Below are 13,054 nucleotides of genomic sequence, written 5' to 3' on the forward strand. Positions count from 1 at the left end.
ACAAAATCAAAAAAGGACCACCGCCAACAATGTGACTTTTAAAATAAATATCAATCAATTCCCCACCGCCGCTTTTAAGGGACACCGTGGCTCTTCTAGTTTGACATCTAGTTGGAGTAAAACTTGACATGACCGTGCACTTGTAACACGGTTATACTTCGTTAACAACACGTAAGGCACTGGGTGTGGCGTATTATCTGCAACACGGATTTACAGTTGGCTGACTACCCTCCCAGAGTCCAAAAGATAGTGCAGACACATTGTTTCCCCGTCTTTCACGGAGACTGCAAACCGGCTACGTGCCCGGGTGTGACCTTCCTTCACAGGCTGCTTCCCCTGCGTCACACCGCGGTCACCCGAGGGCTGTGCTCACTCTGGAGCTCCCAGCTGCACCCCAGAAGCGGATGTCAGGCCCAAGACCTGAGACTTACTCAGGGTTCCCTCTGCAGAGGACGTGGGCGGACACTTAGGGGAAGGAAGGCCTTGGCTCCTTCTGATTTTCAAAGCTAAAGCTTTTAGAGGGCAAACACACCTCCGTGCTTAGCCCTAATGTGCTTTCCTGCCACCTGCCCCACTCTCACCACCCAAAAGTTTCCCATCTTTTCATCAGTCTCGCCAGAGACTCCCAGAAGCTCTGCCAGGGGTGATGTGGGTACCTGGAAAAGGGGCAGAGACCAAAGCAAGCCCATCTTGCCTCGTGTATAAAGTTCTAAGCGTTGGGAGATAATGAACTGTAGTCACGGGATTTACTTAGACGTTCCCCCGTCTGAGAAAGAGAGAGAGGGAGAGAGAGCGCGTGAGTGAGCTTCACACCCCTCCGAGTGTTCTCTGAACGACGCAGAAGGAGGCGGGGAAAAAGATGTTCGGGTTTAATTCCTGCATTATAATGAAAGCAGCTGTCCTGCATGTGTCATTATTTTCCCATTATCTTAATGCCTTGCTTAATGAAGATTTTGAGAGGCTGCTCCTGCAGCGAGGAGAGCTGAGCAGCTAGACTCTCTCCTCCCCAGTGCGGACACAGACTCAGCTTCTCTGCAGACCCTTCTCTTCCCCACGCCCGGCTCAGCGGTGCCGTCCAGGGGGCCTGCTCCTGGGAGCAGGAGGCCACTCCCGTCGCACCCCTGTGGCTCCTCCCCACGTGGCGTCTCACTTGCAGCGGGATTGCCGAGGCAGCCCGTTTGGGGGGCACCCTCGGTGCGCACGGTGGCTGCTTGTGGACACCACGGGCATAAGGATGGGGACAGTGCGTGCATGACACAGCACACGGTGGCCACACTTCCCTCTGTGTGACAGGACATGCAGTGGTTAGACGCGTGCTTGTTTTCAGACTCCATCCTTTCCTGCATAGAAATAGCCTCGTCGGAATTACCAGCTTGGCTCTTTCTGCCCTTACCCCCGCTGCCTGATTTCTGAGAGCAGAGAGGGCAAAATCCATGCAAAGCCTCCTGAGAAGAGAGCCCAGACAGGTAGCTCCACGGGGGACGGAAAGATGTAACTGGGTCAAATGGGTCATGGTGGGAGGCAAGCAGGGACAGTTGCAGGAACAGACCCAGATGAACGGTGTCGAGGGCGCTGTGGCTTAGGAGAGTGAGAAAGCTCTGAACACCAGGGTGGGCAGAGAAGAAAACAAAGAGAAGTCACAGTTGTTGTGGGCTTTACCCTTGGAGCCCAGTGAGTGGCTGAGAGAGAGCTAACTGAAATTAAACCCCCCCACGAGGACTGTAGGTCTTCAGATGTGGAAATTCCAATGAACGGGACCACATGGGTCCCAGTTTTATGAGCCCAATATCTCGTGTGTTGACGGCTCCGGGCTCATCTACTCTCCTGGCACCGAAACTCATTAGAAGGGGTGAGAACATAAAATTCTAGGCTTTCAGAGGATGAAGGCACATTAGAGATGATCCAGTCTAACATCCCACTTAATTCAGGGAACATTCACTGTCCCCTCGCCTAGCTTCTGCTGGAAGGGGCCCAATAATGCAAACCTCAGGTCCAGTTTAGAGCCAGCCGCCTTATCCCAAAGCTCAAGACTCGTGTCAGAAGGTGTCGCTTCCAGACATTTGCGACCATTGAACCCTTGCTCCCAGAGTCTCAGGTCCCCCACCTGGAGAAAGGTTACCTCAGTACCTCTCTCAGGTCTGTAAAGGGCCTAAATGGCACGATGGATGTGGACGCACTCCAGAGAGACGCTGCATATTTGAGTATAGCCTTGTGACCCAGCGCTCTTGAGTGGTGGGGCTCTACGTTGACCAAATACCTAGTCGGTTTTGGGGGCCGGGGGGTAGGGAAGAAGAGCAGTGTGGAAACACAAATAAAATAAGTGATCTGACAGAGCTCTGGCTTGAAAGTAAGTTCTTCTGACATGCTAATACACACTATCTTTCATTGATTTGGAGAAAGCATTTTCAAAAGCCTACCTACCAGGTGGAGAGAAGCTTAGACGTCCAACACTATTAAAATCAAAGTCATTCTTGAGGTGGCTCAATTGGTTAAGCATCTGACTCTTGATTTTCAGTTCAGGTCATGATCTCACAGTTCATGAGTTCGAGCCCTGCATTGGGTTCTGCACTGACCATGTGGAGCCTGATTGGGATTCTCTCTTTCTCTCTCTCTGCCCATCCCCCACTCATGCATGTGCGCGCTCTCTCTCTCTCTCTCTCTCAATAAACATTAAACAAATAAAGAAAAGAAAAGGCATTCCATTTCTAGTGCTTTTAGTAGCTAATCTAGATATCCTTGTATTAGTTTGGTATCTAAGTAAGAATCTGTCCTAGGAATTGGGAGTTAGAAAACCTACCAGGAAAAATAGGAAAAAAAAAAAAAAAAAGAGAGAAAAGATTGTAAGAAAAGCATTGCAAAATAATTACTTAAGCCCGGAGGAATTAGAGATGAGGTTAGTTTTCTTCTCTCTGCATATCAAAATTTCCTACAATCAAGTTCCAATATCTTAATAGTAACCAATAATTGTGTTGTGACGACAGTCAGGACAATTTAACTACTAGCTTTGTGTGGGCTCTTATGTCAATTATTTCACTTTCCCCTGCCTCAGATTCTCATCTTCACGGCAAAACAGTTCAAATAGGTGCCATGCAGGGCCTTTCCCAGAACAACCCTATTATTCTGGGAGGTGAAAATTTCACTTACACGCAATAGATTGTCACCCATTCAAAAAAGCTTTCGCCTCCACAGCCAGACGATTTTGCACAGAAAAATCACACATTTCATTAACAACTGTATGCATCTTGTCTCAGAAATAATAAACAAAAGAGTGATAGACAGATGTTTTGAGTCCCTGGCAATTTTTTGACTGATAGAAGAGCTAGCAAATTGTGCCCGGCCATGGGAAGATGGGTGTTACTACATGGCACATTTCCGCCTGGCTACAAGGAGAAAATTGCTTCTCTCGGATGAGTTAGCCTCCTTGGAGTCCACCCCCTTTCTGGTGTGTAAGGCTCACTGCCACTCATTGGACACACATCCCGAGTCCTTATTTATTCCAAGGTAGCTGCCATGGCCCGAGCCTGCACGAATAGTCCAGCAGCCATGTTGTAAACTGAGATATAGTTTCCTTGTACCGAAGTGCCTCTGTAATTTGCATAGTTCATCAATGTCAAACCACGTCTCGTATGCAAAAAATTTTAAAAAATAAATTCATGAGCGGCAGGTGTTACTGCATCTAATTTTAAAATATAATTTACATAAAATAGAACATTCACTACACACTTGAAGAATTTGAAGAAAATCTATATTAATCCTTAGAGTGTCGGATGTTTGTTGGGTGATGTGATAGGAATATGGAATTTGGAGCCAGACGGACCACCTTGCTGGCTCTGAAGCTAAGTATTTTTCCCCTTTGAGTTTCAGTCAGTTCATCTGTAAGATGGGCAGGAAGTAGCTTTCTTTCTCTTCCCTTGGATGGCCTTAGGTATTTTTAATGGGGAAGTAAGCCCTATAAAATCTTAGAAATATTTTCTATATTTTACATATCTCTGTACTCTCTTTCAAGCATTTTCTGGTACATGTCACCACTGTGGTGACTAATTTGCTGTAGTATTTCAATGAATAGCAGATCCCAGGTCCTAATCCCCTGATTCAATAAAGGGATAAAGGCATTTATATTCTACCACAGTTATTTATGCTGTGAAAACGAAGCTAATCCTTATACGCATATGTAGCCCACATTTGACACAGGTTTTTCACACGTGCACATACAGGACTGTGCTGGAGGGTTTAATACATCCTGTCTCGAGGGGGTGGGGAGAAGGAAATACACACATTTTCAAAAATGGTTTAGAGTCAATGGCGGGGGCGGGTAATAAAAACATTTGTGCTGGCACTCACCTCCTCACGAATGACAGTGTCTGTCACCAGTGTTCCTTGTTACCTCTCCAATAGCCACCCCCTCCCCCCGATATCTGCCTACTGGTGGAGCCTGCATCAATGATAGATAGAAGCTGAAAACTACAGAAACTTACTTCTCAGCCATTCATGTTCTACTGGCCACCATGGGACCTAGTGTGGTCCAGAGACCTCAGAGGAAATATGCTGAAGGTCTCCTTGGAAAGATCTCTCTTCCTGAGATACAGCATAAAGCCTCACTCTTGCTTTGGGGCTTTTGGACTCGTAAAAGAGCAGAGGCACCAAGTCAGTATCCAGATATCACTGAGTTGTTGAGCCAACCCCAGTAGGTAGGGGGACTTTTTCATATGCGGGGGATAATGGCCCATACTGGCTAAACTACTTCTAGTCTGCACCCAGGTACTCTGCTTCTTGAAGTCAGAAGCATCCCGCAAGCACGCCCCACTACTCCTGCTCTGAGACTCCCTGCTTCTCCCCCTTGTCCTGGCGTGATCTCTGGCCCACACAATATACTGCCAAGAAAAATGATAAAAAGTTGACCTTTTCTCAACCTCTCCAGATGCCAAGCTCCCACATGAACTGCCAAGGTACAAGAGGGTCCCAAATCAAATCCCCTTAGGAGGCCACTAAGGAGAGGGGCAGTGGAAGAGTGTCCTGACCAAGTCTGTAAGTCTTTGGGGCAGAGCAAAGGGGAAAGGCAGGCATGGATGGGCTGGTGACACTCTAAAGCTCCTAGGAAGCTATGCCCAGTTCCTTCAAGGGTCTGCAGCGCACCGGAACTGCCCCTGGACCCTCAGCAGGAACGATGCCAAGAGCTGTGAGCTGCAGCCCCTTTGACTACAGAGGTGGCTTCTACGCTGTCCCGTTGTCTGAGCCCTGAGTGATAATAAGCAGCTACTATTCATGGTGGCTGTTGAGAGATGATGCAAGTGGCTGCAGGGAGCCCTCCCTGCAGCGGGGACAAAGCAGCAGCTCTGCAGGCTTTGCGTCAACGAATGATGCTCTAAGGGCCCCACTGAGGCTCCATGGAGGACCAAGCCAGAAGACCAGCTGGGGGACCTTGTGGCTGGGGTTGCCAGCTGGGGGACCCTGTGGCTCAAATGTCCGTTTGATTTCTCAAATGTCCATTGCTCTCTCATGATCCGTCCTGACATCTGTACAGTAGAGAAGGAATTTCTTTCCCTGTTTTGTTCACCCCTTCGCTATGGAGAGAAGATGGCTTTCTCTCACTGGGAGATGAAGAGAGAGTAAAGGCCCCAGATCTGGAGCTTACCCAACTATAAAGGACCAAGATCCAATCCAGGCTGCAGATGCTGTGGGAGCTAAGATGTTTCCCCCTGCCTTGATCAGCAGGTGCCCACAGGTCGGGTAAATCGCCCATTGGCTACTTTTGCCAAGAAGTGAGATTCTTCTGGCCGTGAGTATCGGAGCAGGATGCATAATTTGTACACACCGGCAATCATGTTTTCTGAAGGGCTTGGTACGGCTTTCGGGCATTTAATAAATGACCGCTTCTCCAATTCTTTGTGCTTAAGTGTATCCACACAGCACACAATGAAGTGGAAATTTGGCAAAAGAGATCAAGTTGATCACAAGTCAGTTGCTGTCAATAACTTGTCTACCCATGTTGCTAATATCAAACCACAGCTAAGTTTCCACAGAGCTGTGCCCATGTAAGCATCACAGTATTAAGGATAACAGCCAACATCATCGAATGTGCCAGACACTGCTCATAGGCGTCATTCATCGTCACCTCCCTATATAGTAGACACCTACTATCTGTGTGGCTTCCATTCAAGGTGGTGGCGACAAAGCCAGGACTCAAACATGATCTGCCTGACTCCAGGGCCTGGGTTTGAGGCCACAGTGCTGTCCTGTCACCAGTGAACCACCGTTGGGAATCCCCACCTTCCCCTACCCATCCCTGTACAGCTTTCTCCTGAAAGATCACCAGCAACGGTGCAGTATCACAGCGTCCTCCAGGCATGGCTCTTCCCCAAGGCCAAGCACACACACTGCTGTTCATGCTACTCTCCTGCCTCTGTAGTGTCAATCCGACTGGAATTGTTTGCTGAGGAAAATGGGGCATTCCTAATTAAATACCCCAACAACATTTTACTCTGTGTGTGTGTGTGTGTGTGTGTGTGTGTCTTCAGTGATGTTATAGCATAAAGTGAGTTACAGAATGTAAATAAGAAGAAAGGGCATATCACTATTCTTATGGACAAAGCAATTATTTATGGCCATCCTATTACTGGGGAGATTTATGCTTTAAAGTATCATCTATAGCTTTTAATTCAATAAAGCCATGTATATTAGGTTTATATCACAAAGCTTTTTTTTTTTTTTCCTGACACCAATCCTCGTGGCTGGCCATAAATTACAGCAGAATTGGGTTCTGGTTAATAGAATACTTCAAACCAAGTCCAGGAAAAAAAATAATTAAATGTGAGGGTAAAATAATTAATGATGAATATTTTCCACAAGTAAAACGAAATACCCAGAGACCTAACATGCACCATTTTGGTCTTGGTTAGTGCTGACTTTTCAAGCCAGGAGAACATGAGATAGTTTCCAATCACCCTGGACTCAAACTTACGTTTCCAGGCTTCATAGACTCTTAACTACTTTTTTTTTTTTTAATTTTTTTTTTCAACGTTTTTTATTTACTTTTGGGACAGAGAGAGACAGAGCATGAACGGGGGAGGGGCAGAGAGAGAGAGGGAGACACAGAATCGGAAACAAGCTCCAGGCTCCAAGCCATCAGCCCAGAGCCCGACGTGGGGCTCGAACTCACGGACCGCGAGATCGTGACCTGGCTGAAGTCGGACGCTTAACCGACTGCGCCACCCAGGCGCCCCGACTCTTAACTACTTTAACTACTGTGTGTGTGTGTGTGTGTGTGTGTGTGTGTGTGTGAAGCTAGAGTGGATGCTCCAGGCTATTATTGGGGAGAAAATTTTAAGATGATTTTAATTTGCTTTCATGTACTACCTCAAAGAACAGAGCCGTGTATATTAAATATTTTGAAGATCCAAGTACTTCCAAAAAAAAAAAAAAAACCAGGAAAAAAGCTCTAAAGGGGCCTGCAAGCACAAACCTTAGTAACTCAATACTTTGACTAGAAGTTTCTATCCCTTCTGCATTTGAACACCACAGAAGCCAATATTTTATTATAAATTTTCCTAGGTTGTCAGCAATATAAATGTAGAGAAAGCCTGTTAAAAACATACACGTGCAGCCTAAAGTCTTTTTTTTAAGTATCTTTATTTTGCCTTTCCTCTTGGTTGAATATCATCAATATGATTTCATTTTATTTAATTTCAGACAAAAGATATGAAAACTCCATTTACCAAGTGAGGGAATGATCTGTTCTAAATCGTTGGTAATTATAAAGACCACACATATTTTATTCCTTGACACTTGGCTATAAATTTGTTTTTTAGCCCATCCATTAGGGAGAAATATTGGCTGCATACATTAGCGGTTATGTTCAACAAATGATTCATATTTAAAAACCCATTTCCACTTCTCGGAGCAACCTTGGAACTGATGGTTCTATTTACGCCGAAAGCTGTTGATGGCTTGTACCTCCTATGGATGCTTTAGATGGCCTCACTGGGTTGAACTGGCCCATGGAACCATATGTGATACGTGCTTAAAGGACTCCATGCTTTTCCCTTTAAGAACAATAAAAGCCACTGGAATGTTCCTCTGCTCTGTATTAGCAGAAGGAACTCAACTTCTACGGGCTGATTGTGTGCTCCCAAAACTCCTATGTTGAAACTCTAACACCCAGCACCTCATCGCATTACTGGATTTGAAGACAGCGTCCTTAAAGAGGCAATTCAGTTAAAATGAGGTTGTTAGAGTGGGCCCCCATCCAATCTGACTGGGGTTTTTATAAGAAGAAGATATTAGGACACGGATGTGCACACACGAAGGAGAAGGGCCATGTGAGGACATGGTGAGAAGGTGGTCATCTACAAGCCCAGAATGGCCTCAGGAGGAACCCAACCTAGCAACATCCTGATCTTGAACTTCCAGCCTTCAGAAACACAGGGAAATAAATATCCATGACTTCAATCATCCAAACTGTGGCCACCCTAGCAAACTCAGATGTCAGTCTATTATCCGTTGAGTACAGGTAGATCTAAAGTTGATGATTCTGAAAACATGGTAAGCCTTGAAGGACAATGTCAGTTATGCCCCCATCCCAGTATTGGAGTTCCATCCTCTGTGAGTAGTGTTCTTACCATGAGAACTTTCCTTAATATTTCGAGAGATGACATGTGACCCTGGTAATTATAGCAACCGATCAGGCCTTTGATTAATAGTGAAAGCAACAATCATCACCAGTATTTACTGGGAGCGTATCATGTCCCAGGTTCAGCGCTGCATACTTTGTGTGCATTATCTGATCACCATCGCCACACTTGTGCTAGGCAGATCTTACTATTATTCCAGGTTTACAGATAAGGAGTCTATCTTGCCTTTGGTTACATAACCAGGAAGCCAGGCTTGTCCCCAGGCAACTCATCTCAGGAACTTGTACTTTTAACTTCTAACCACTGATAATGTCAGTGCCTTAAAATGTAAGGGTCTAAAAACGAAGTGACACCCCAATTTTTCCTCCAAATGAGTGACTAAGATGATGAAAGAGAAGTCCATTCTCTTCTGAGAAGGTTCTGCTCTCTCCTCTCCACTCTGCCTTCTTCAGGAAGCCTTCCAGGACCACCCCACCTCTAAGGGCTCAGTTGTGCTTCTTTACTCCTCCATTGCTTACTGATGAAACACTTCATTTTGTATTTGGTATCACCTGTCTGACATTATTGATGATATTCTCATGAGCATTTGTCATATTTTACCAACTTCTGTTCAAGACATGAGGTGTTACATTGCAGTATTCCATGGTTTTCCCTTCTTCATACGCAACAGTGTAGGGCAACAAGCTAGTTTGTCTGAAAATGACCACAAGGGCTCACCTGGGGTTGCTTAAACAAGGAGCCAGGGACCAGGGAGTCCCTGTTTCTCCAGGGGTGGGAAGAGAGATCAGAAATTTGCAAAGAGCTGGCACGTAAACCCAGACTGTTTGGGTCCCAACCAGTGGGTTTGTGTCCCTCATTGGCAAGGCTGCTCTCAAACTTGCTCTATACAGAGGAACCCACCTTGCATGTCAGTTGGGCAAATCAATCTTCCTTCATAGGCCAACTAAATTGGCTGCCTACAATTTTGCACTGAGAAACTTCTAGGTCTAATCTAGGATCCGTGGAAAAGAGTCTCCCAAATCAAGGGAAAGCACTTTTTGAGAATAAGCGTGTTTCGACCCTCACCTCAGACTGAATCAGAAAATCTAGGGGGATGGGATTGGAATCACTATGTTTTAAAAGCTTCTCAAGTGAGTCTAACATACACACGGGAACAGGCGGGAAAACAGGAGGGAACCATTGCCCCCCCCTCCTTTCCCCAAAAGGTAACATGGGGGGTGAGTTGGCTGGGCTCTGTAAGGCACTGGCCACGCAGTGGGTTGTCAATAATGTTGTCCCCATCCCGCTTCTTTGTATAGCCCCCTAGGACTCTGCTAGAAGTAAGCAGGGCTCAGTAAATGCTGCTGGTTGATGGATGTGTCAGCCCAAGTAAGAGGGAAGAGCTTTGCCATGAGGCGCCAGTGGAGGTCCCTGAGGAGTACAGTAACCAACATGTCCCGGTTTTAAAACTGAAAGTCCCATGTCCCCTGAACCCTGGGGAAACCAAGATAGTTGGTCACACTCCTGGAGGAACAGGTAAAATGTCTGTAGCATCTGTACCTCCTACCTGCGCTGAGTTCAAAACTGGCAGCCCTTGAACTTCTCCCAGCAGGCAGTCAGAGCTGAAAGGGGGCTGACTATCATCCACCCTCCTGAGTTACAGCTCACTGTGACCTTGAGCACCTACCCAAGGGCAAGACGAGCCATGCTGCTAACATTGGAAGGAGTTAGATATGCCAGCGCTGCTGTGGTGGGTTTCATAACCCAGGGGAAATTTGCCCAGGGGAAAACCTGGCACTGAGTCTTAAATATTAAATTTAACTTGCACATACGACTGCAAAGCCACCGCCTGATTACATGCGTGTTTCCTATATGGCCATGAGGTTTGGTTTTGTTGTGTTTGGGGAAATGAGCTGTTGTTGGGGTCGCCCAAACTTCTGACTTGGGAACATGCCCCTAAATGTTGGTTTGCAGACATGGCCAGCTATCTTCTACCATGGGCAAGAATTTCAGAAGAGAATTTGACCAGCTATAAAAGACGTTTCTAGGACAACAGGGGAAATTTGAACATAGATGGACTATTAGATGATACTCATTTTGTTGGGTGCAGTCATGGTGACGTATAGGAAAATGTCCTAGAAATGTACTGAAATATTAAGAGTAATATATCATAGTGTCTGTGATTCGCTCTACAATAATTTGTCAAAAAAGTAAGCATAAAGACGAAAATATTCAAAGCCCTGTCAACTGGAGCATTGCATGGAGAAGAGCAACTCCCCACATCGACATGGTGAAATATGATTCTGAAAGTTTGTAATGCTAATCTCGGATCAGGAAGAAATGGTTGAAACTTGGCCTGTCATTTACTATTAAAGGATAGGAAAGTATCTGATTTTAATTTCCCAAATCTTTCCTCCAAAAGGTGGTCTAAGCAGTGAAGTTTTTACAACGTTTTGAAGCCCTAAGATACATAACGCCTGACTTACTGCACAGAGTATGTTTCAGGCTTGGGCGCTGGCGGGGAACTGGGACCCCAGCGCTGTCATTCACTAGCTGTGACTTTCAGCAGGACACAGAACCACACGGGGATTCGGGCTTCCCCGCTGTGAAATGGGGTTGATAATGTCTTCCTCACAAAGCTGTGAAGCAGGGCACGTGCAGTGCTATGGAGAGGGAGGGACCTTGCCCGGGACACATTAGATAAGCAAGAAATGGCATAGCCTGCTATACGAGGAAGGAAATTTGATATTTTTCCCCTCAGTGTACAGAGAATCCAAACAAAGAGCCCCCCCCCCCCCAGTGATACCTGAGTACCAATGTTAGTACTAACCTCCCATGTGGAATAGATGTATTGACACACCGAACTAATAGCTGTGGACACCCAAAGCTGACCTGGGAACCGTGTGTCATAGGAAATAGCTGTGTGACATTCACCCTATAAAAATGATTTTTAAAGGAAAATCAATATAAGCAAGTTTCCATTTTTATTTAGCCGAAACCATATTTATATACAAAGGAAATTAAACCTAATGTGAGTTGGGATTCATATTTCTCCCATTTCTAATCTTCAACCTAATAAAAATGACTCCATTTATTAAATGGATACTATAGGCCAAGCATCACTAGATGTAATTAATTTTCATCTTCAGCACAACCTAATGAAGTCGGTATTATTATCAACTTATCCCCCCTTTAGCACAAGTGATGGGTATAAGAGGTTTCGTCTCAGGCCCGGGGGTAGTAGAGGGAAAGGAAACACAGCCTTTGCCCAGAAGCGTTGCCAGCTTGCGATGACCTCACTTGGTCCCCCTCCTGGCCCCGCTGCCTACAAGCCAAGTGTCTTCCTGGGAACGTGAGAGTAATGATAGGAACAAGCCCAGTGGATCTGAGGATTAAATGAGCTAATTACATGAATATGTGCAAAGCATCTAGAATAGTTTTTGGAACATGGCCAATGTTCCGTGACATAAGGTTAGCTTATTTAACAAGTTCAACCCGGCCACCTGACCTTTGCACTGCCTCATGGTACATAAACTTAGCTGGTGGCCCTTCCCACTGCTCACCAGATGTCACTATCAAGAGAGGGCTGGAGGGGCGCCTGAGTGGCTCAGTCGGTTAAGCGTCTGAAATAGGCTCGGGTCATGATCTCACTGCTTGGGAGTTCGAGCCCCGCGTCAGGCTCTGTGCTGACAGCTCGGAGCCTGGAGCCTGCTTCACATTCTGGGTCTCCCTCTCTCTCTGCCCCTCCTCCTCTCTCTCTCTCTCTCTCTCTCTCTCTCAAACATAAAAAATATTAAAAAAAAAAAACATTAAAAGAGAGAGAGAGGCCTGGAGATGGGCTTCAGGTCCCCAAGACCATCTCTGAGCCCCCACACACCCTCTTGCTGGGTCCATCACGGGCTCTCTCTGCCCACCACGGTGGTCAAGACCCCCCGGGCCTCTCCGGTTGCACCTTAGAAGGGCTGTCTATGTGCTGACTATTAGGCTGTCAAATCCCTGAAGCTCTCCAAGGCAGGCTTTCAAAAAATCTGCTGTGGGGATTAAGAGTGTTTCGTGATGTGGAGATCAGACTTTATCACACATGAAGAGGGAATTTCTGTGGCTGAGAATATCTTGGGAGATAGAAGTTGGTCAGAAACTCCTGAGGATAAACCGGGTTTGAAATATTACATTGCAGGAGCGTAAACAGCCTTCCTTTCCTCCATACGTTCCAGCCGTACCGTGATGGATGGGCGCTGGCTGGCTTAGGGTTGGTGTGCTTTTAAAAACCTTTTTGTATCTACGCACAGCACAAGGGTTTCAGGCTGGGTTTGGATACAGGGTATGAGGGCCGTTGTGTGTTGCAGTGTCACGAAGCACAGAAGAAACGATTCAAAGAAACAAAAAGAGAATGATTCCTAAAGTAAAAAGGGGAGTTTCTTCTAACTATAGACATAAGTTCATTCATT

The sequence above is a fragment of the Panthera leo genome, chromosome D2, assembly GCF_018350215.1.
Source record: "Panthera leo isolate Ple1 chromosome D2, P.leo_Ple1_pat1.1, whole genome shotgun sequence".
Taxonomy (NCBI): domain Eukaryota; kingdom Metazoa; phylum Chordata; class Mammalia; order Carnivora; family Felidae; genus Panthera; species Panthera leo.